The 24,709-nt window shown below is 43.8% G+C and overlaps 1 protein-coding gene across 3 annotated transcripts in view; it reads right to left on the bottom strand.

The window, feature by feature from the left end:
* Positions 1-24,277, bottom strand: part of TFPI (tissue factor pathway inhibitor) — a 91,113-nt gene extending 66,836 nt beyond the window's left edge. Inside the window, exons 1-2 of one of the 3 annotated variants that reach the window (XM_033946575.1) lie at positions 24,025-24,276; positions 3,824-3,956 (exon numbers count right to left, since the gene is read on the bottom strand). The gene's annotated coding sequence lies outside the window, so the exon portion shown is untranslated. Of the gene's footprint in view, positions 1-3,823; positions 3,957-24,024 lie in introns of all 3 variants that reach the window. The other 2 variants (XM_033946576.1, XM_033946574.1) reach the window with 2 other exon arrangements.
* Positions 24,278-24,709: the final 432 nt, after the last annotated feature.

Genomic DNA, 24,709 nt, shown 5'->3' with positions numbered 1-24,709 from the left:
TGCGGACATCAATGACATAGAAAACTTACAACTTAGGATCTCATTCAGAGATAGGAGCTTTTAAAAATGATAATATATATTCACCAAAAAAAACCAACCCCAAAACAAACAAAACAAAACAGCTGCATATATAGAAGATATAGAAGAAAACAGAAATATGATCTAAAAGCTAGTCAAACAATAAATAAGAGGATAAAAACCCCAGACTACTTGGCATTCTGATAAATCTATATATTGTATATACTCGAATATAAACCGGGATTTTATGGGGATCCCAGTTTATATTCAGGCCAGTGCCCCCCCCTCCCAGAATTATTACAGGCCGCCACCAGGCTTTGCCCCTGTCCTCCCTCCCTGCCCTCCTCCCTCCTCTGCCGATCCCAGGTGGTCCAGAGGAGGAGCGAGCTTTCCATGCTCCTGCCCCGCTGCTAACCTGGTCGGTGGTGGCTGCCACGAGATCTGGTTTCTTCTGCCGCTGAGCAGCAATGAGCAGCAGCGCGCTTTGGCGCTCTTGCTCGGCACTGAGCGGCTTCTTGACTGGCTCCCGTGAATTCTCAAGGTATTGGCAGAATATTAGAAACTAATGTAATGTAGTCATGTTTGTCTTCTGTGGTCCCGCTCCCGGCACTTCAGCCGTGAACACAGAACAGAAATATTTGTTAAGCAATTCAGCCTTTTCTTTATCAGCTTCTACATATTTCTCCCCTTCACCTTTGAGTCTCTCAATGCCTCTTTTGCACTTCTTCCTATCACTAATACATCTAAAAAATTTCTTACGCCTGGCTATTAATAAAAGAAATAGAAAAGGCCATTTTTACAGCTGAGGTAAAAATGGCCTTTGTATTGCTACTGCTAATATTTATTATTTCTATAGCGCTACCAGATGCACACAGCACTGTACATTAAACAAGCAAGAGATGGTCCCTGCTCAAAAGAGCTTACGATCTAATTATAGCAGACATACAGGACAAATGTTGAATCTATGTATGTTTAGCTATGGAATTACAGAGGGAATGAGATAGAGAGGGTAAGGGACTATAGAGGGAATGGCAAACAGATTTTTGTGCTTTGCAAGTTGGTAAGCTTAGCACTTAAAACACAGCTTTGAAGAAGTGGGCTTTAAGCCTGTATTTGAAAGCCACAGGAAAAAAATGTGCAAGTACTCACTAAGGCCACCTTTTGCCACAGCTTAGTAAAAGGGCCCTCTAGTGTATAGAATGCTATAAATTATGTGCCATAATCAATCAAATAGTCCTTTAATAGATAATCTCAAAAGTCTTGCACACCAAAAAATCACAGAGTCACAAAAACAGTCTAGTTCAACTATTCATGAAGAATATCCTTATTGAGGACCGTAAGGGGTATCAGACAACCCGACAAACAGCATAGTTTGAAGGGAGAACTTCTTCATTTGCCCCTCGGAACCTCCTCCTCCGTTTTATCGTTTTTACTTTACTTATTGCATTATAAGTTATTTTTTGTCAATGTGAATTATCTTATCATTTCATATGAACATATATAAGGTTACTTAGCTTTCAGCATTTAGCTTAAGATCAATCCCCTGAACGCCAACGCGTTTCGGATGTCTTTGTCAAGGCGACATGGGGAGCTGAAAAACCAAGAAACAAATCATTAGGGTTAAGGCCTCCGACCAAACTATTAACAGGTTTTTAAAGTTTTTTAATGTTTTAGGACGGCCCAAACCCACCCATTATTCAACATTACTTACATTCATAGCAAACATGCACAGCATACCGCCAACCGGCTAGAAAAGCAAGCCGCGGCGTTCTGACTCTGGGATTTAAATACCCCTCCCAAATGACGACATATCCGGGGACACAAACTACATTACCTCATGACATTTAAAGAGAAAAGAACCTCTTTAAACCAAAGCTACCTCTATACCTATACCTATTAAACCCTAAAGCTAGACTTAAAGGTCAGCTTGGGCTAACCAGTCCGAAGATTCGTTTAACCCCTTAGGGGACATCTAGTCTAATATGAAAATCCACCGGAGCTCACAGCGGTTAAGCCTCCGGACAGTGTTCCCACCTTCCCATCTTACATTAATACGGTCCATAACACGCCATTTAAGATCTTAAATGGCGTGTTTAAGATCTCAAATGGCGTGTTATGGACCGTATTGATGTAGGGTGGGAGGGTGGGAACACTGTCCGGAGGCTTAACCGCTGTGAGCTCCGGTGGATGTTCATATTAGACTCGATGTCCCCTAAGGGGTTAAACGAATCTTCGGACTGGTTAGCCCAAGCTGACCTTTAAGTCTAGCTTTAGGGTTTAAATTGTCTCCTTAATAGGTATAGAGGTAGCTTTGGTTTAAAGAGGTTCTTTTCTCTTTAAATGTCATGAGGTAATGTAGTTTGTGTCCCCGGATATGTCGTCATTTGGGAGGGGTATTTAAATCCCAGAGTCAGAACGCCGCGGCTTGCTTTTCTAGCCGGTTGGCGGTATGCTGTGCATGTTTGCTATGAATGTAAGTAATGTTGAATAATGGGTGGGTTTGGGCAGTCCTAAAACATTAAAAAACTTTAAAAACCTGTTAATAGTTTGGTCGGAGGCCTTAATCCTAATGATTTGTTTCTTGGTTTTTCAGCTCCCCATGTCGCCTTGACAAAGACATCCGAAATGCGTTGGCGTTCAGGGGATTGATCTTAAGCTAAATGCTGAAAGCTAAGTAACCTTATATATGTTCATATGAAACGATAAGATAATTCACATTGACAAAAAATAACTTATAATGCAATAAGTAAAGTAAAAACGATAAAACGGAGGAGGAGGTTCCGAGGGGCAAATGAAGAAGTTCTCCCTTCAAACTATGCTGTTTGTCGGGTTGTCTGATACCCCTTACGGTCCTCAATAAGGATATTCTTCATGAATAGTTGAACTAGACTGTTTTTGTGACTCTGTGATAAATTATGTGCATCACATGGCACACCTAAGTATGCTAACTTAAGTCTGCCATTAATATGGCAGAGAGTGCACCAATGCCGGCTTATACTAGAATTCTATAATGGAATCTTGAAACCAAGATGTCATTGTAGAACTGGTGCTAAGCACACGGCATTGGAGTGTCTAGATCAGTGATTCTTAACCTTTTTTTGTGCCACGGACCCCTTTAAGAATCTGATGATAGCTATGGACCCCGGTTCCCAGAAATATTCACTTAAACACAATTTTGCATGCAATGAATATAATGAACTTTATTTATCGAGATTTGATTGTCTCATACACATATGGCATACACAAAGTATTATTAAACTTTAAATTAAACATTCTTTAAAAGAAACACTCCTTTTTTATGCAAAAAGTAATGGCCACTCATTATAATTATGAAATACAATTCTCACGTGCAAATTAAAATAGATCTCCTGCTACTACTTTTTCTACTACCATTACTACTTCTACATCTATTCTCTCGTTATCCGCGAGAAAAATCAACAGTAGTACCAGGCTATATAGTGAATATAAATGTTAATATGTATCTGACCTTCATGGACACCCTGCAACCCATCCATAGACTCCCTAGGGGTCCACATCATCATGTGGCATCCACGCATGCGCGGACTGTCCGACAAGAGCAGGCAGCAGGGGGCAAGGCTAGGACAGGATTAGGGTGTTACAGGGCGGGTATGGGCAGAACTGGCGGGCCTGGGGGCAGGTCTAGGGGGTCCAGATTTTCCGATTAGAAAATCTGGCAACCCTATTTACAGTTTTAATTACAAGGATGCCACTGAACTTTGCACACATTTGACACTTTAAAAATATATGGAGGTTTTCTATGAACATTGGTGTACTAAAAAGTTACCTTTAGAAGACTCTGTTCAAGATGACTCATTACTGAGGATTTTTAAACATATCGAGTTTCTAGTGATTTTAAAGTCTTGCTGGCTCCCACTGTGTTGAGAGAAGGATTATGTGAACCACATTCCCACAGTAATCTGAAATAAAACAGACTGTATAATAAACATCTGTGGGATAGCATTGGAATGTGGTTTCACATAATCCTCTCATATAGTGATATTAGACTGGCACTGTAGATCATGGAAGGTAATGTTTTTTTAAAACTGTTTGGTGTCAGCTGTGGGAAGAATTTAGAGATAACTGTCAGGTTTTCATGAATACATCTTTACTTTTTTTAAAAAAATAAGGAGAACTAATTTAGGGGTCTTTTTAGTAATCTTCGGTAACATTTGCAGTTACTGCAGCTTGAAAAGGACTTTAACAAGCAGGAGCTGCAAATGTGATGCCGTGCCTGTTGAAGGTTTTCCCAGTATTTCTCTTGCAGGTCATTTGATAATGTGTGGTACCTGCTATTTACAAAGTGGTAAGTGTCCCCATCATAACTGCACATTATTTATTTATTCAATTTTCCATACTGTTCCCCCAGGAGAGCTCAGAATGATTTATATGAATTTGATCAGGCACTCAAGCATTTCCCCCTGTCTGTCCCAGTGGGCTCACAAATCTATCTAATGTACCTGGGGCCATGGGGGGGATTACCGTATTTTCACGCATATAACGTGCACGTTATACACAATTTTTACAAACCGTGCATAACCTTGCACGTTATATGCGTGAGCGCGTTTTACAACTTTTTTTTTACATAGTTCCCCCCCCGACGTCCGATTCACCCCCCCGCAGGACCGCTCGCACCCCCACCCCGAAGGACCACTCGCACGCACTCGCACCCGCACCCCCCCCGAAGGACCGCTCGCACCCCCACAGCCTCCCAATCCCCCCACCATCATGTAGAAGCTCCTACAGTTGTCCTGCTGCTTCCTCTTGGTGGTCCCGGCCCTTCTGTGAGCCCTGCGTCTGAGCTGCTTCCTCTTCCGGCGGTCCCGCCCTTTCTCTGACGTCAGAGAAAGGGCGGGACCGCCGGAAGAGGAAGTAGCGTAGACGCAAGGCTCACAGAAGGGCCAGGACCGCCAAGAGGAAGCAGCAGGACAACGGTAAGAGCTTCTACATGATGGGGGAGGTCGGGAGGCTGTGGGGGTGCGAGCGGTCCTTCGGGGTGGGGGTGCGGGTGCGGGTGCGAGTGCGTGCGAGCGGTCCTTCGGGGTGGGGGTGCGAGCGGTCCTGCAGGGGGGTGAATTAGACGTTGGGGGGGCATCAGGCTTTCAGGGTGGGGACAGGACTTCAAGGGGGAGAAGAGAGTCAGGGCGGGCGAAAGGAGAGTCGGGGTGGCCAGAGGAGAGTCAGGGCGGCCGAAAGGAGAGTCAGGGCGGCATGCGCGGTATACGGGTGTGTGCGGTATATAAAAATTTATTTACATAAATTACAGTTTCCCGCGCGCTATACCCGTGTGCGCGTTTTACACGGGTGCGCGGTATATGAGTGAAAATACGGTAAGTGACTTGCCAAAGGTCACAAGGAGCAGCATTGATTTGAACCCACAACCTCAGGGTGCTGAGGCTGTAACTTTAACCACTGTGCCACATGCTAATCAAAAATCATCTGCCCATTCTTCATCAAGGCATGCCCCTTAGCAAGAAAAACATTTAATGCATGGTTTACTGTATGCTAACTGCAAAAATACTGCAAATCTCCTTAATACAGCTCTGTGCTAGCAGTTACAACATGGCAAACCATATTTAATGTGGACTAGTAAAAGGGACTGTTATTATAAGGCCCAATATTCAAAACAATTTAAGTTTTGCGCTCAGTGGGCCAGCCACTGATAAAAATTCAGTGACATAACCAGGCAATGCCACTGAATGTCGGCACTAATTGCCCATGTTGAAAGTGGATAGGAAAAGAGCATTATAGGTGGTAAAATTCTGGAGCAACTGCCAGTTATTCAGGTGCCAGTAATATTCAGGGCTGCATAGCTAACTGGGCACTTAGGACAACATAAAAAGCAATGCTAAACTTGGCTGGTTAGTTATATGGATACCAGTACTGACCTACATAGCTGACAGTGGTGATCTGAAGCTCACTGCCTACTCTTCAGACCCCCCCCCCCCCATATCAAGGTCTGAACCCTTTCTTGCCCCCCAATCAGCTTCAGAACCCCACTTCAGCACCCCCAATCAACCCTCCTGCTTCTACCCCAAGCCTAGCAGCCGCTCTCCCATGGCCTACCTATCATCCCTGGTGGTCTAACGATCCATGGTGAGGACCAAATGCCACTCACTCCTGCCCTTGTGGTTCTTCAAAGGAGATGGCCACCACAACCTCTAGGGGTAGTAATGTTTTGTAAAGACTAAAGCTAAGATTTTCTACAGAAACCTCCTAATCCAGTGATAATATCTATTTCTACCTCTAATAAGATTTGAAAATCTTACTTGATAGTAATACCAATATATATAACAAATGTCTTTAATTTTCCTTATCTAGTTAAAAATTGCTCTCCTGTTTAACTACTGCTACTAATGCTCATCCCCCATTCTATTTGTGCTCTTTATTACCAAAGTTTGTTTTTATTTTCATTTATTCAATTTTCTATATTGTTCTCCTAGGGAAGTACAGAATAGTTTGCATGAATCTATTCAGATGTTCAAGCATTTTCCCTTCTCTGTCCTGGTGGGCTCACAATCTTTCTAGTGTACCTGGGGCAATGGGGGATCAAGTGACCTGCCCAGGGTCACAAGGAGCAGCATGGTTTTTATTAAATATTTCTTATACTTGTTTCTTTTTTTTGCTTATTCTTGATGTTAAGAACATAAGCAATGCCTCTGCTGGGTCAGACCTGAGGTCCATCGTGCCCAGCAGCCTGCTCACGCGGCGGCCCAACAGGTCCAGGACCTGTGCAGTGATCCTCTATTTATATCCTTCTATCCCCCTTTCCAACAGGAAATTGTCCAATCCTTTCTTAAACCCCAATACCATACTCTGCCCTATTACGTCCTCTGGAAGCGCATTCCAGGTGTCCACCACACACTTTCAGCTGTAATAAGGAATATTTTATCAAGATATTCTTGATTTAGGGTTCCTTTTACTAAGCTGCAATAAGCATTAGCACAGTGGTCTCAAACTCAAACCCTTTGCAGGGCCACATTTTGGATTTGTAGGTACTTGGAGGGCCTCAGAAAAAAATAGTTAATGTCTTATTAAAGAAATGACAATTTTGCATGAGGTAAAACTCTTTATAGTTTATAAAACTTTCCTTTTGGCTAAGTCTTAATAATAATATTGTAATTTATAGCTAAAGAGACATATGATCAAGAAACGGTTTTATTTTACTTTTGTGATTATGATAAACATACCGAGGGCCTCAAAATAGTACCTGGCGGGCCAGGAGTTTGAGACCACCGCTATAGGCTAAGGCTCTTTACACCTGCATTATGATGTCATAGAACTTTATGATGGCAGATAAAGGCCAAATGGCTCATCCAGAGCATCCACTATCTCCTCCTCTCCCTATTGGCTAAGGCTCTTAACATTTGCATTTCCTCTCCCTATTGGCTAAGGCTCTTTACACCTGCATTGTGAGGTCATAGAACTTTATGATTATAGAAACATAGAAACATGATGGCAGATAAAGGCCAAATGACAAATTCAATCTGCCCATCCACGGCATCCACTATCTCCTCCTCTTCCTATTTGCTAAGGTTTTTAACATTTGCATCTCCTCTTCCTATAGGCCAGTGGTCTCAAACTCAAACCCTTTGCAGGGCCACATTTTGGATTTGGAGGTATTTGGAGGGTATCAGAAAAATATAGTTAATGTCTTATTATAGAATTGACAGTTTTGTATGAGGTAATACTCTATAGTTAATAAATCTTTCCTTTTGGCTGTCTTAATAATAATATTGTAATTTATAGCTAAAGAGACATACGATCAAGGAATTGTTTTATTTTATCTTTTGTAATTAAGATAAACATACTGAGGGCCTCAAAATAGTACCTGGTGGGCCACATGTGGCCCCCATGCCGCGAGTTTGAGACCACTGCATTAGCATGTGCTTACCGCAGTTTAAAAGAGCTGAGGCATTCCGTGGTAAGTTCCAAATGTGCACATGGAAAAAGTATGCTAAAATTTAAAAAGAAACTAGGAGGGAGCATGTCTGGGAGGCAGAGAGTGGGTGTTTCTGTGATAACCACGTAATGTATCGACACTGCCATGCGTTAAGGTCCTGATTCTATAAATGGTACCTAGGCTAGGCACCTAGCCAACGTCCATGCAGAATTTGGCAAGGCATCTACCAGTGCCTAAATAGAGGCATCTTCTGGCACCTACCAGCATCTACATGACAAGCAGGCATGGTTAGGGGTGGCGTTTGGGCATGGAAAGTTATAGAGACCAGGGAAAACCCTGGTCTAATATATACCAGCATCTAACATTAAGAGCACCTAACTCAATTTAGACCCTGGTAGGCACAATTCTATAAATGGTGCCTAAATTTAAGTATAGGAAAGGGAAAAGAAGGTACCAAACCTCGAAACAAACAAAATCCAAATAAAAAGAGGCACTGGAGATGTCAAATCCAACCAGGTTTTCAATATTCCTTTATTAACAGTTTGTATCAAGGTTAAAAAAATGACACATTTACAATTGTCCCCTGAGGAAGGAGATGTTTTTGCCAAAACTCGGATCCTAGTCGGGACTCCGCCTTCGGGCATTTAGCTTGTTTTTTAACCTTGATACAAACTGTTAATAAAGGAACATTGACCACCTGGTTCGATTTGACATCTCCAGTGCCTCTTTTTGTTTGGCCTAAATTTAAGTGAAATGGCACCATTTACATAAGAACATAAGAACTGATGCTGCTGGGTCAGACCACTGGTCCATCATGCCCAGCAGTCCGCTCACGCGGCGGCCCTCTCGTCAAAGACCAGCACCCTAACTGAGACTAACCCTACCTGCGTACATTCCTGTTCATTATGAACTTGTTTAACTTTGTCTTGAATCCCTGGAGGGTGTTTTCCTCTATGACAGACTCCGGAAGAGTGTTCCAGTTTTCTACCACTCTCTGGGTGAAGAAGAACTTCCTTATGTTCGTGCGGAATCTATCCCCTTTCAGTTTTAGAGAGTGTCCTCTCGTTCTCCCTATCTTGGACAGGGTGAACACCCTGTCCTTATCTAGGCGGTTCAATGTGAACTGCCTAGAAGTCTCATAGCTATGGTGGTATAGAAGAATAAAGTTATTATTATTATTATTACTAAGTCTATTCCCTTCAGTACCTTGAATGTTTTGATCATGTCCCCTCTCAATCTCCTCTGTTCGAGGAAGAAAAGGCCCAGTTTCTCTAATCTTTCACTGTAAGGCAACTCCTCCAGCCCCTTAACCATCTTAGTCACTCTTCTCTGGACCCTTTCGAGTACTACCATATCCTTCTTCATGTACGGCGACCAGTGCTGGATGCAGTACTCAAAATGAGGGCGCACGATGGCCCAATACAGTGGCATGATAACCTTCTGTTCGTGATCTCCTTCTTTATCATTCCTAGCATTCTGTTCATCCTTTTCGGCGTCGCCGCACATTGCGCAAACAGCTTCATCAACTTGGAGATCATAACTCCCAAGTCTCTTTCCTGGGAGGTCTCTCCAAGTACCGCCCCAGACATCCTGTATTTGTGCATGATATTTTTGTTACCTACATGCATCACTTTACACTTATCCACGTTGAACCTCATCTGCCATGTTGATGCCAGTTCCTCAAGCCTGATTATGTCATGTTGCAGATCTTCACAATCCCCCTGTGCAGCAAGTTCGTCAAACACAATCTGCTTTTGCTAAAACTGTGCTGACTGGTCCTCATCAGCCCGTGTCTGTCAAGGTGATCAATGATGCGGTCCTTTATCAGCGACTCTACCATCTTTCCCGATACCGACGTCAGACTCACCGGTCTGTAGTTTCTCGGATCTCTCCTTGAACCTTTATTGAAGATCAGCGTAACATTCGCCACCTTCCAGTCTTCCGGTCCTGGGGATTTATCGTCTGCCTACACACCTCCTCTAGACTGACCGTCAATCCTGTCAGCTTTCCATCTTCGTTTCCAGCATATAGCCTGATGGGTTCCGGTATGCTGTGTAAATCTTCTTTGGTAAATACAGACGCAAAAAATGTGTTCAGTTTGTCGGCGATTGCTTTGTCCTCGTTTATTACTCCCTTTATTCCATGGTCATCCAATGGTGCCACCGCTTCCTTCACGGGTCGTTTCCCCTTAATATATCGAAAGAACGGCTTGAAGTTCTTCGCCTCCTTGGCTATTTTTTTCCTCATAGTCTCCTTTGGCCCCTTTTACTGCCTTATGGCACCTGCGTTGATGTTGTTTGTGCTTGTTCCAGTTTTCGTTCATTTTTGACCTTTTCCATTCCTTAAACGAAGTTTTCTTGCTCTGATTGCTTCCTTTACCTCTACAGTGAGCCACGCCGGTTCTTTGTTCTTTTTCCTCTTTTATCCCGGTATATATAGATTTTGCACCTCGGTGTCTGTGTCCTTTAAAAAGGGACCAAGCTTGCTCTAGCATTTTTACAGTGCTTATCCTCTTCTTAATCTTCTTCCCTACCATGAGTCTCATCCCTTTCGTAATTCCCTTTTCGGAAGTTCAGTGTCGTGGCTGTCGTTTTGGACCGATGTTTCTCCCCTGCGTCCAGATCGAAGCGGATCATATTGCAATCACTGTTTCCCTAGGTACCTACCGATTTAGGCACCATTTATAGAATCAGGCCATAAGTGATTAGCACAGAGTTAACATGTGAACCCTTAGCAACAAAATAGGTGGTAATTTTTGGTAATGGTTGCATGCTAATGGCAACATCAGCACATGGCCTTTATTCAGAAAAATGGAAAATCAGCTGTTTTCCAGCAATGGTAAAAATAGCCTTAGCACATGGGAGCAACCAATGTAAAGATGCACTAAAACTACTTTCTACCACAACTTACCCCCCTCTTTTACTAAGGTGCGTTATGCTTTTTAGCATGCAGTAAATAGCGCAAACTAACCATGCGCTAAATGCTAATGCGTGCATGTTATCCTATGGACACGTTAGCGCATGCGTTGATTTAGCGCATGCTATACGCATGCTAAAACGCTTAGTGCATGCTAAAACGCTTAGTAAAAGTGGGCCTTTGTAAAAGGGCCCCTTAATGTTGTATAACCCCACCCTCACCCCGTTCCTCTCCACTATGGAAGCCACAACACACCCAATGCTCCCACATTTATCTTTTTCTCTCTTTTTTTAAACATCCAGGCCATTATCACACAGTCCAAGGCCACAAATCACGGTTCTTTTAGAATGTGGTATGTCTCCATCCTATATACATATATCATATACTCAATGTTGGACTTGATTTTGCAATTACACATAAACTTAAAATAAAAACTTATTTATAAGCTAATTAAAGTTATTTATGCAATGTGCTCAGTGCTCCTCTGCCCATGTCATAAACAGTAATTGGACCATAAATTGAAGGGAACCATCAACACAACATTGTGTTCCCCACTATCAGCCAAGGTTAGCCACAATGTAACTACATAACCTTTGTTTCGATGATATGAATATAATATAGTCACTTACAAAGTAAAGGAGTTGCCAAGGGAGCTACAGTGGCCCCCTGGGGGGCTTGTCTTTATATGACTCAATTTGAGCAAAAGTATGTGTATTTTAGTCAATATAGAAGCCATATCCTGTCTTGGAAAAGATTAATTGATGATGTAATAATGATATGGCAGGGTACACATATTCAGTTACAGGAGGTTTTTTTTTTTTACAATATATTAATAGGGTTGACACTAACATAACATTTGAGACTAAATGGAACCAAACACAAATACAATTTCTTGACATCTCAGCAGTGGCGTACCCTAGGGGGGGGGCGGGGGGGGCGGGCCGCCCCGGGTACCAGCCCTGAGGGGGTGTTCCCGGCCTTGCCGCTCAGTCCCCCCCACACCCGAAGGACCGCTCGCCCCACTGACCTTCCAGCACACCTATGAAGCAGCCCGCAGCAGGATCGCGACGTCAGCAATCCCTCAGCTGCTTGGGCGCTGCTTCCTGCGCCGCGGTCCCGTCCCTCTTCTGACGTCAGAGGAGGGGGCGGGACCGCGGCGCAGGAAGCAGCTCCTAAGCAGCGCAAAGATAGCTGACGTCGCGATCCTGCTGCGGCTGCTTCATAGGTAGTGCGGGGAGGCCAGGGGGGCGAATGGTCCTTCGGGGTGGGTCGGGGCATCAGGCCTTCAGGGTGAGGCGGGCGGGCGGGCAGGCAGACTTTCAAGGGGGAGGGGGGTGACAGGCAGGCAGGCAGGCCTTCAAGGGGGGGGTGCAGGTCTTCGGGGGGGGTGCAGACCTTCAAGGGGGTGCAGGCCTTCAAGGGGGGGACAGGCAGGCAGGCCTTCAAGGGGGGACAGGCCTACAAGGGGGGGGGACAGGCCTACAAGGGGGTGCAGGCCTACAAGGGGGGGGGACAGGCCTTCAAGGGGGGACAGGCCTTCAGGGGGGGTGCATGCCTTCAGGGGGGGTGCCGACCTTCAAGGGGGTGCAGGCCTTCAAGGGGGGGACAGGCAGGCAGGCCTTCAAGGGGGGGGACAGGCCTTCGGGGGGGTGCAGGCCTTCGGGGGGGGGGGGGTGCAGACCTTCAAGGGGGTGCAGGCCTTCAAGGGGGTGCAGGCCTTCAAGGGAGGGGACAGGCCTTCAAGGGGGGGACAGGCAGGCAGGCCTTCAAGGGGGGGACAGGCCTACAAGGGGGTGGGACAGGCCTTCAAGGGGGTGCAGGCCTTTGGGGGGGTGCCAACCTTCAAGGGGGGGTGCAGGCCTTCAAGGGGGGGGACAGGCCTTCAAGGCGGGACAAGCAGGCAGGCCTTCAAGGGGGGGACAGGCCTACAAGGGGGGGGGACAGGCCTTCAAGGGGGTGCAGGCCTTTGGGGGGGTGCCAACCTTCAAGGGGGGGGACAGGCCTTCAAGGGGGGGACAAGCAGGCAGGCCTTCAAGGGGGGGGTCAGGCCTTCAAGGGGGGGACAGGCCTACAAGGGGGTGGGACAGGCAGACCTTTAAGGGGGGACAGGCCTACAAGGGGGTGGGACAGGCAGACCTTTAAGGGGGGGACAGGCCTTCAAGGGGGGACAAGCAGGCAGGCCTTCAAGGGGGGGTCAGGCCTTCAAGGGGGGGACAGGCCTACAAGGGGGTGGGACAGGCAGACCTTTAAGGGGGGACAGGCCTACAAGGGGGTGGGACAGGCAGACCTTTAAGGGGGGACAGGCCTTCAAGGGGGGACAAGCAGGCAGGCCTTCAAGGGAGGGTCAGGCCTTCAAGGGGGGGTCAGGCCTTCAAGGGGGGGACAGGCCTTCGGGGGTGCAGGCCTTCGGGGTGGGTGCAGGCCTTCGGGGTGGGTGCAGGCATTCGGGGTGGGTGCAGGCCTTTGGGATGGGTGCAGGCCTTCAGGGGGGGACAGACCTTCGGGTGGGGGGTACAATCCTTCGGGGAGGGAGCAGGCCTTCAGGGGTGGGGTTTAGGCCTTCAGAGGGGGACAGACCTTCGGGTGGGAGGTAAAGTCCTTCGGGGGGGGTGCAGGTCTTCAGGGGTGGGGTGTAGCCCTTCGGAGGGGGGACAGACCTTCGGGGGCGGGGGGTCCTGGTGTAAAAGTACACAGAGGGAGAGAGGGAAGGGGGGGTTCAAAGATACGTGCATATGCCAGACTTTGGGGGTTAGAAATAATGGGTCTAAAAACAGAGGAGTGGGAGAGAGATGGTGCATAATGGGATTTAGGGAGGGAAAGAACAGAAAGGGAGAGAACTTGGAAACAGGAGATGGTGTGGAGGGGGGATAGAGATTCTGGATAGGAGGATAGTTGGGAACAGAAAGGGAGAGATGGTGGATCCTGGGGTGGTGGGGAGTTGAGAAAAGGTGAATCTGTGGATGGAGACAAAAAAAAGGAAAGATGCCAGATCTCCGGGAGAGGGAAGGGAAACGGAAGGGGAGAACAGAGATGGCAGACGGATGGTTAGCACGGAGAAAGGAGACCCTGGCAAGCAAGACAACAAGAGCCTGGGACCAACAAGATTTGAATATTGATCAGAGAACAAAAGGTAGAAAAAAATAATTTTATTTTCTGTTTTGTGATTACAATATGTTAGATTTGAAAAGTGTACATGAGACAGCTTGAAATGGGAACTTTTCTATTTTTGTGAATGGCAAGGCTGAGTTCAGTTAAAATATATGCTTTATAAGAAAATATAATAATGTGTTTTATAAAGTTTATAAGCATTGCTGGCATACTCGGTGAGGTGTTCCTAGTGTTGGTGGTGGTGGTAGCATGTCAGTGTGTTGAGAGGAAGAGGTAGTCTGGGAAATTCTGCTGAGCAAACTCTGGGCCCATTTCCACCCCCAGTTAGTCCACTCCACTCAACTGGTTCACACACTGAGTGGGTCTTTGGGTGTTATTTCTGGGTAGTTGTTTTAGAATCTCTTCCAGTGGTTTGTCAGTATCTCCTTCTGGTCCAAGGAAGGAAACTTTGTCAACCTTAGCATTGACCTTCAGAATATGTTTGTAACAGCGCTGCTTGTGTGGCATTAGGCTATGTAGTGATCGAAAGAAAAAAACAGACCTTTGCACATTTTTGCACTATATGGTGGGTGTATGAGGAGATTCATTTCCTGCACAGTTAAGTCCATGTGAAGTTACCTTGTGCTGTATTTGACATCTAGCAAGGTCTCTGTTTGGAAGGAAAGATCTAAGCTTAAAAATGAAGTGGCCAGAAGTTATGTTAAAAGTAGATAGCGTAGCTGGTTTTAAGAAAGGTTTGGACAAATTCCTGGAGGAAAAGTCCATTGTCTGTTATTAAGACATGGGGGAAGCGTCTGCTTGCCCTGGATTGGTGCACTCAGCAGCAACAAATACTAGTTTTGGCTGGCTCTTTCCCCGCATTTCTCCTCTCTTCCCCACGATTTAATATCCAGTTCAGGCAGTAAGTAAATGCATCGGCAGGGGGGGTCTGGTAAGTCTTGGGGGCTGGGGATGGAAGGTGAGAATCAGTTCTGTAGGCTATCAGAAATTTGCTTAATTATCTACTCACACAGAAAAGCAGTAAAGTCAATAGGTTCTCTGAGTGGGAACAACCTGTTTGATCTTGCACTCTTGTGATTGACCAATTGTTTATCACTGTTTAATTTATCACATTGATTAATTTGAGCACACCTGAGGTGTCCTATGATGGTGTGCACTGCAGGCAGAGGAGCCTTATTGTGTAAAGCACTGGAGAATTCTCTCCTCTCGCTTACCTCTCACGCTGAGGACACCCTGCTTCAGTATAATCATTTATATGATTTATCTTATAAACATTATTACGTGGTCTTTTCCTCAAGTGCTGAGACATCAGGTTGTTCCCACTTGGAGAACCTATTGACTTTTACTGCTTTTCTGTGTGGCTTTAACATTTTTGCTATTCAGTATACCTAAACTATTATTCAGTAGAAAAAATTTGGTTTGTTCAATCAAATCCTGTGTGGACATTGGACTTCTATGAGTGAATGTTCTGCTTGATTGAACAAACTAAATTTTTTCTACTGAATAATAGTCTAGGTACAATGAAAGTAAATAGCAAAAATGTTTGAGTAGATAATTAAGGAAATCTTTTTCATATTGCTTGCTTATGGACTGGGAAAAAAGACTGTTCAAGCAAATGTCTCCAGAACTGCTTTTATGGAAAAATGTGATTTTTTTTTTTTAAGTACTTTGTGAAATTTATTGTTGTTGTGAAATTTATTGTTATACTTTGTTTAAACTTAAAAGGCGGTGTCATTAACAGTGAATCTAATCGAAATATCGATTCAACAGGGTGAATCGAATCGAATGAAATATTTTTCTCTGAATCGGGCAGCACTATTGGCTACCATGAGAATGGGCTACTGGGCATGATGGACCATTGGTGTGACCCAGTTAGGCTATTCTTATGTTATGTTCTCATCTGTAGGGGCCTTTGTTTTCACTTCTTATTTTAATGTATTTTTTTCCTGGGAACTTATCAGTGTTTTTTTATAATGGAAACAAAAATGGAAGAGAATTAATGTGTGTGGAATGGGGGGGTAACTAATTTCTTCAGCTAAATAATTCAATCCACTTCAAACAGACATAGGAGAACTCACGCACCATTCACACACCCTCCAACCAAAAACGTCAAAAGAAAAAAACTGTTCGACAACCTCCTAGCCATTCGAGCTGCAACACTTGACCCCCAACTCTACAACCTATTGACCTCGACCACAAACTACAAAACCTTAAAAAAAGAAATAAAAACCCTTCTATTCAAAAAACACATAAAACCAAACTAACATAATCAGAACTGTCCCAAGCATCACCTGCAACTACTCCATATGTACTTCTGATGTCATGACAATTCAGACATAATTTATGTTATGTTATGTTTGGAATAATGGTTACATAAATGAGGTTCAATAAAAGAAAATTTTCACTGCCTGTTTCTATTCTGACCATTTATTCCATTTCATGGTTATTGCAAAAAAAAAAAAAAAAAAAAATTTTACTTGAGGGGGGGGGGGTGTCAAAAAATGATGGGCCCCGGGTGCCACATACCCTAGGTACGCCACTGCATCTCAGTGATTATTTCAACCAATGGGTTTTCTACTGATTTATTTAGGAAAGAAATTGATTGCAACTCCCTCCTTCAATATAAAAGCTTGCATTCAAAAAACCTTAGAGACAGAATACCCTTAGGACAATTTTTGAGAGCTGGATAAATTTAAGATTCATGCATAGGCATTGTCTAATAGGTTCATACAACGGGGATATCCGGGTCACATAGTTAAGAAGGCTTACAGAAGAGCACGCTATACACGTGCAATAGTATGCTACACAAATTGATAACATCAGAGGAAAGGATCAGACCTCTATGGTATGCATACTCCCTTATTTTTCCACAGTAGTTCAACAAGTAATTAGAATTCCTAATTCCACAGTAGTTCCTCAAGTAATTAGAAAATATTGGCATGTCCTTAGTATACATTCCCAATTGCAGGAATTACCAAAATTTGCTTACACCAGTGGTTGTAATTTGGGGAAAATGTTTAAGGCTCCTAAATGCATTACAGATGATAACCCGGGCCACTTTGCTTGTGGCCAGTGTTCATTTTGTAACTTGGCTTTACCAACCACAGCAGTGGATGTCCCTCATACTAACCGCAAGTTTAGTTAACACCAACATACAACTTTCATATCAGTGGAGGTGGTATATTGTATCATTTGGCATTGTGATTTGTATTACATTGTCAGACTCAACGATCCATCAAGTTATGAATGCTGGAACACCTGTGTACAATCAGAACCAATAAGATGGAGGCTCCATTAACAGACCACTGGGTGCGGGCAGGCCACTCGCTAAAACAATTATGATTTGTGGTGATATTGTTTGTTAATTTCAGATAATGGCCATTACCTGTTGAAGGTTCAATTGCAGAACGGAGGTGACATTTCCCGGATATTGTTAAACAAAGAGCAGAAATTAATTTATCAATGGAACACGGTTGTTACTTTCGGCCTTGACCATGAAATTGAATGGCAGTCAAATAAGTTCTTTAGCGAGTGGCAAATTAGGTGATGAAAGATAACGGTTGGCCTTAAGTGAATCATGTGATTACTATCTTTCCTATATGCATTGGAACTGTTCTTTTGTAGGGCCTGAACATGGTACGCAGCCATTCAGGTTTATGATTTAAGAATTCAGGCGCTTTATTATTTAAGTAAAGTTTATAGAGAAAATATTTAAATGGGTGAAGTACTAATTGGTAAATTTTATCACAGCTCTTCCAATTTTAGTTTTGTTCTCCCTGACGAAGTTCAGTGAAACTCAGCTTGAGTAGGAGAGCAGATATACAAGCCAATCATTGGAAAATATATATTGGATTTTTTATTCATCACTTCGCATTTGGGGACCCATGTAATATATTGGACCAGAATTGGATTATATATGACATGTTGCAAAAATTCAGGATGCTAAGTTTTTCAGATAAGTGACTATGTTATATTCATAAAATGAAACTCTAGGCACTGAAATCACCACTTTTTGAAAGAAGAATGTATACATATAACACCTGGTAACAGTAAGAAGTGATCCTACTGCTATTACAGCACCTCTTTCAGAATGACTTCATTATTCTATTTAAGGTCCTCAGCGGGCCACCACACACTCAAATCATTTCATAGTGTGGGGCTTTATGCTCCCATTCGTCACTGGACCCGTTTATATAACTATAATTTTTGTTGAAAAAGTTTTTTAATTATAATATATAGATACTAAAAGTACTTAGCTTATGGTTTTGACGCTAGCCGGGAGGGTTCAGAAACATCAGCCACCAACATGTTTCGCCCATGTTTCTGAACCCTCCCGGCTAGCGTCAAAACCATAAGCTAAGTACTTTTAGTATCTATATATTATAATTAAAAAACTTTTTCAACAAAAATTATAGTTATATAAATGGGTCCAGTGACGAATGGGAGCATAAAGCCCCACACTATGAAATGATTTGAGTGTGTGGTGGCCCGCTGAGGACCTTAAATAGAATAACGAAGTCATTCTGAAAGAGGTGCTGTAATAACAGTAGGATCACTTCTTACTGTTACCAGGTGTTATATGTTATATTCATATCATCAAAACAAAGGTTTTGTTTAGAGCCTAGATACATTTTCATTGTTGCTAACCTTGGCTAATGGGGGGAACACAATGTTGCGATGATGGTTCCCTTCAATTTATGGTCCTATCACTGTTTATGACCTAGGCAGAGGAGCACATTGCACAAATAACTTTAATTAGTTTTTATTTTAAGTTTATGTTTATGTATAATAACAAAATCAAGTCCAGCATTGAATTTATGATATTTGAAAGTGAATGGTGTTTTTTTATTTGATTTCCCAATTAATTGAGGTGGCTTCCATCTTATATACAACCATTAGATGTCACTGTTGAGAGCTGGTTTGGACTATAAACACTGCCCCACAACAACCCCACAGAGGAAAAATATGGGCTATAAATACCCCCCCCCCCTCGGGTAAAGCTTCATTTTGATTAAAAAAAATTATTGCAATTAATAATGTAATAAAAGGAACAACATCTCCTTTTCTCCTGTCCCAGGTTCAACATCTTCCCTTCCTCCCTCCTGCCTTCCCTCTCATTGTCCAGCATCTCTCCTGCCCTCCCATCCACTCCTCCTGCCCTCCCATCCTTCTTCCCTCCCATCTACTCCTAGCATCTCTTCTTCCCTCCCATCTACCCTTTCTTTTTCTTCCCTTCCTCCATCTCCTTTGCTGCTTTGAGTCCAACATCCCTTTCTTTCCTCATTCCCCTCCCCTCTCCCCACCCAGTCCCAGGTCCATTAGCTCTCTTTCTTCCCTCCCTAATTCTCCTCTGCCCCCAGGTGCAACATCTCTTCCCTCTCCTTTTCCATCCCCAGGTCAATTATATCTCTCCCGAAGGTAAACAGCATCTCTATCCCTCCCTTCTACCTCTAGTCTCTAGGTCCATTATTTCTCTCCTTCCTTCTGTCCCTCCCCCACCAGCCCATGCACAGTGCAGCATTTCTGCTCCCATTCCTCTCCCATCCTGTGGTTCAACAACTTCCCCACTCTCAGTCATCTCCCCATTCCTTCCTCAGTCTACTTTAAATCTTGTCTTCTCTCAATCCCCAGCAATGGCACCTATACTTACTATATTTTTCACTCCATAGGACGCACCTGACCATAAGATGCACCCTTGATTTAGAGGAAAACAAGAAAAAAAAACATTCTGATCCAAATTCTCCTTGCCAGGCTCTGTACCCTGTCCCCCCTCTGGTGGTCTAGTGGTAGGCCGGGACAGGACACAGGGCAGGCAGGCCTAGTGGTCAGGTACTCATGCCCCTACCCCCAGATTCTCCTATAGTATAACACAGAAAAAAGAAAAGGTGGGGGAATACAGTTTTAATTTGACCTGCCTTTATCCCTCTGGTTTTTTTTTAGATGAAAAACATTGAAAGAAAAAATAAAGCACATACCAGAGAAGAGTCCTAGATGGGGATCACAGTGAGTGGTAACTAGAACTGAATTGTGGGGTGGAAGGGGTGTATAGGGTGGAGTGGGCAAGCAGGCATGTTGGCAGATACTGTTCTTAGCACGACTACTGGCTCACTCTACCTGGAATGAAATGACCCAGCCTTGGTATTACTGGGAATCGTGTCTGGGGAGCCCCCAGAAGGGGGATCATGGAGTTCCTGATCTACTTCCTGAGCCTGCCTTGAGTCCCATGGATGTGGTAGTTTTGATGAGACCGGCAGGCATGTTGCCACCATTCTCCCATTTTGCAGAGCACAGTGTGTAGGGCACTTCTTTGGTGGTATGGTAGGGGGAACAGGGCCTTCTAATTCCCTGATTTTGAATGGGGGTGTGGGGTGGAGGACTCTTACAGGGCCTGAGTGGATGGAGGCCTTGGTCCAATATGCCTATCAGGTATTTGCCCTTATGGCTAAAGACATGGCAGACATGGCCATGCCAGTCCTCAAAGCCAGCCCTCCTGTACCTTTTTTTTTAAACCCCATACCTTTTAAATTTCTTCCTTCTCTCCCTCGACGGCTCCGTACTATTTCAGGGCAGCAGTCGCACAAGTCAGGGGTGCGGAGGTAAGCGCGACCTTTCCGCATTCCCTCCTGGCCCTGTGCTGTTTTCTGAATGGCTGCTGGCAGTTCTCACGAGTCCCATGAGAACTGCTGCCAGCTATTCAAAAAGCGGCACAGGCTCAAGCGGAAGCACGGAAAGCTTAGTCCTGACCTCCGCGCTCCTGACTCGTGCATCTGCTGCCCTGAAATAGGATGGAGCCGTCGAGGGAGAGAAGGAAGAATTTTAAAAGGTACGGGTTTTTTTAAAAAAAGGTACAGGACCACCAGGCTGCTTGAAAAAGGGACAGCTGTGGCGGCAGCGGGTGGGGCGTTTGTTTTAAAAAGGTGGTCCTGCAGCAGTGGCGGGCGGGCAGTGTTCTGAAAGGTGGTGCAGCTGTGGGGGGGGGGGGGGGGAGTTGTACAACTGTATGGGGGGTACCAATTTTGTATCTTCACTTCATAAGACGCACAAATATTTCCACCCACTTATGGAGCAGAAAATACGATAAATTGCCTTCTGCCTGTTGCAGAGCTTTTCCAGTGACCTGTCCCATTCCATCCTCATAGTGTAACTTCCTGCTCCACAAGTTCGGGATGGGTCAGAGGGAAGGCTTTAAAGCTCCCTTAATATCACCTTTTATGAAAACTGAAATTCAGTGAAACCTGATCATCATGAGATATCTTCCAATGAGGTAAACAAAAAAAGTACTGAGTTGAACTTTTCTTGATAAAAAAAATAAAAATAAATTGCTAAATAATACCGCATGACACTTCTTATAAGTGCGGTATCTACTGCTTCTCAGCAAAGAGATGTTTTTAAGCTTCATGTACATAATAGGCTCAAAACTCTCTTCAACATATCACTCAAAGGCCAAACACTGTGCCCTGAACCAAAATAATGTGTCCCTATACCCAATAGATACCCCCCCAAAAAAAAAAAAAAAATATATATATATATATATATATATATATTGTGACTGTTTTAACCACAGAACCAGCTTTTCTTAAAGCATTCAGCACTCAGCTCTTTGCATTGAATTCAACTTTTCTACTGTACTTTGTTATTAGACTGGTTTCCATAGCAAAGCTTTGGAAGGGGGGATTACTTGACAGGCACGGAAGTGACTTGTATTTGAATGAGAGCGATAACAAAAGTTGGCATTTTACACATCGATGAAAACTGGCAACTTTGGTAAATGTTGTCAAAGATATATTTGAATGACCTTATGAATGACTCATTGCAATTGACAATGCAGGAAATGTGGTATGAATGGTTTAAACAGGCAAGTGATAGGGATCATAAATTTAAACTTATAGCATAGTTCTGAGCTCATTTAAGTTTTAACTCACATTACATGCTTTGTGTACTTAGCCATGCTATCTTAAGCACTAATATATTGCATCACATCTCATCTTCAAAAGAAGACTATTCTAAAAATTAAGGGCTCCTTTTACTAAGCAGCGGTAAGCACCAGGGCACGCTTACCGCAGCTTAAAAGGGCTTACAATGGCGTCCCGCGGTAAGTTACAAATGCATGCATGCATACCATGTGCTAAAAAAAACATTTTTTTACATTTTTCTGGGAAGGGGCACATCTGGGAGGAGTGGAGAGTGTATATTCTGTGCTACAAAATAGGTGCTGATGTGGTTTCATGTGCTAATTTCAGGAAATGGCCATTAATTTGGATAATAAAAAATAAGCCATTTTCCAGCACCAGTAAGAATGGCCTTAGCATTCAGGAAAGACTTTCATGAGAGTGTGCAGAGGCCATTTTTTTACTGCAGCTTTGAAAAAGAACTCCTAAGAGAAATTGTTCTATTAGGTCATCTTTTAGTCCCAAGAATTTCAGGCTATTATACTCCCTCAACTTGATTATTTTAATTCTCTGTATTAGGAATTCCCCCAAACATGACCCACAGTGATGCCAGGCAGCGGTGTCACCTATGAGTATTACATTTATTTATTTATTAACTGTTCATCTCCCAGATCCAACTGGGCCAAATTCCATTTTCCTCCCCACCCAAAGCTGCGACCACTTTCCCCCAACCCCATAAGCTCAACCAATTCCACCCCTGCCGCAATCCTCACCCCGAAGTGCCATGGTTCGGTGTGTGTGTGTGTGGGGGGGGCGATCGCTATCATGGCAGGAGAGATGAGCCATCTCTCCTGCCATGATCATTGCTGGAGGGGTAGGCAGGTTGCCGGAGCTGTTTTGACTTGGTCTAAGTCAAAACGTATAAGTGCCGACTAGGCAACCTATCAAAAGGTTTGGTTATACCTGCTGTACGACTAAGTGTAGGTCAGTCTACCTCCCGCCCACCTCCCACCCTTTCCCCTCTTATAAAAACACCTCTTTTTGCTCTATGCATTCAGAGGCAGGGGAAAGGCCTAAGCTGGCTTTAGATACGTCTAAAACCAGCTTTGGTTATAGGTACTTGGACGATCAGGCTTTTTGATCGTCCAAGTACCCATTTAGGCCACTTTTTAGACGTTTTTTTTGTTTTGATTATGAGCCCCATAATGCATAGACAAACAAATTATGAATTTACATGTGTGCAGTAACATTAGATATACAGAGTTAAGTTTAGCATACAATTTGGCCAGTTTAAGTTAACATACAGTTATTTCCATCTTATTTCACAAATAGAGTGGATCTAGTTTAGTGTATGTTACAATACATATGGTTGGAAGGGAGTGACTGGATTATGTGGAAAAGATGCTATCCTATCAGGCGGCTAAGTGGGAAGGAAAACTTGGTCCCCTGATATGGGTTTCATAGTCCTATCAATATTATAGGACACTTTTGAAAACCTATTTATTTAGACAGTTTTTTGGGAATGACTGATTGAATGTTAACATGTACTGTTTAAGGGCTCCTTTTATTAAACTGTGAAATAGCTTCTTACCGCGGGCCGGTGAGGTAAATGCTCCGACACTCATTCAGTTCCTACGAGTTTTCAGAGTATTTACTTTGCTGGCCTGCGGTAAGAAGCTCTTCTGCGGTTTAGTACAGCCCAGCATAAATATGTACTTCATTGTAAATGTACAGTTTTTAAAATGTGAACCGCATAGAACTGTAAAGTGTTTGAGGGATAGAAATAAAGTGTTATGTCATGTCGTGTCATGTTATGTTATATCTGAGGTTAGTTTAGTCAGTGGCTCGCAGAGAGGTAAGTGAATCGGGCCAGAGGGAAATCAGGTCGCAAAGGGGTCGCAAACCGATCGGTACACGATCAGTTTACTTTGTGAATCTAGCCCAAGATGACCAGAGGCAGTAGGAATATTTGCAGTCAGTAACTGAACACAAATCTGTCTGAAATGCTCTAACCTACACAATAAAAAAATATATACAAATATTATACGATTTGAAATATATCTTTCAGTTCATTAAAGAATTCTCTCTGTTTTCTTGAGAGTTCACGTTAGAAAAATGCAGCTTGTACGTTATTTGCTTATAGAATTTCATTGAAAGTTTTAATATACTTACCAGTCAAAACTTCTGTGAAAAACGAAGCAAAAAGATTATGTCCCGAGCACTAGCAATTCCTTGTTCCCTCGATTTAGGCGTTCCTTTCCCAGCGCTATTGAATGGGGAAAAAACAGGAGAAAACAAGAACGATCCTGCTAGAATCGCTGGAGCTAATGTAATTTACATGAGATTTGCAGGCACCCTGGCAGCAGCTAAAGGAAGAAAAAGTCTTTTCCCAGCCCAGTGAAAGTGATTAGCAAGGAGAGAAACTTTAGAACTTCCTGTTTATTTGATCAGCCTAGTCCCTCCTGCTTCTGGGGTGTTTGCAGGCTGTGGTTCATGCCATGACGAATCAGCGAGAAAACAGATCAGAGTTCATGTGCTGAAAAAAAAAGAAGAAATTTTTACAACAGTGGTGAATCACAACAGATTGTGCTACAGGTAATATCTTTTAGATTGCATTGTTAGATCAGTTATACTCAGTGGCGTTGCGAGGGTGAGAGGTGCTCGGGGTGGTGGTACCCCTCCCCTGCCCCCTCCCCCACCTCCCCACACTCTTTTCCCGCCACGTCCTGCCGCACGTGCACTTCTTTCCTTCCCCCTTACCTCTGTAACGTTCCTGGCATGAACAGCAACCCCCAAGCTGCTGTCGTGCCAGCATCAGCTCTTCCTCGGACATCACTTCCTAGGTACGGGTTCAGGA

The sequence above is a fragment of the Geotrypetes seraphini genome, chromosome 5 (genome assembly GCF_902459505.1).
Source record: "Geotrypetes seraphini chromosome 5, aGeoSer1.1, whole genome shotgun sequence".
In the NCBI taxonomy this organism is placed as follows: Eukaryota; Metazoa; Chordata; class Amphibia; order Gymnophiona; family Dermophiidae; genus Geotrypetes; species Geotrypetes seraphini.
Note: the sequence above shows the minus strand (reverse complement) of the source record. Positions and strands in the feature narration are given on the sequence as shown.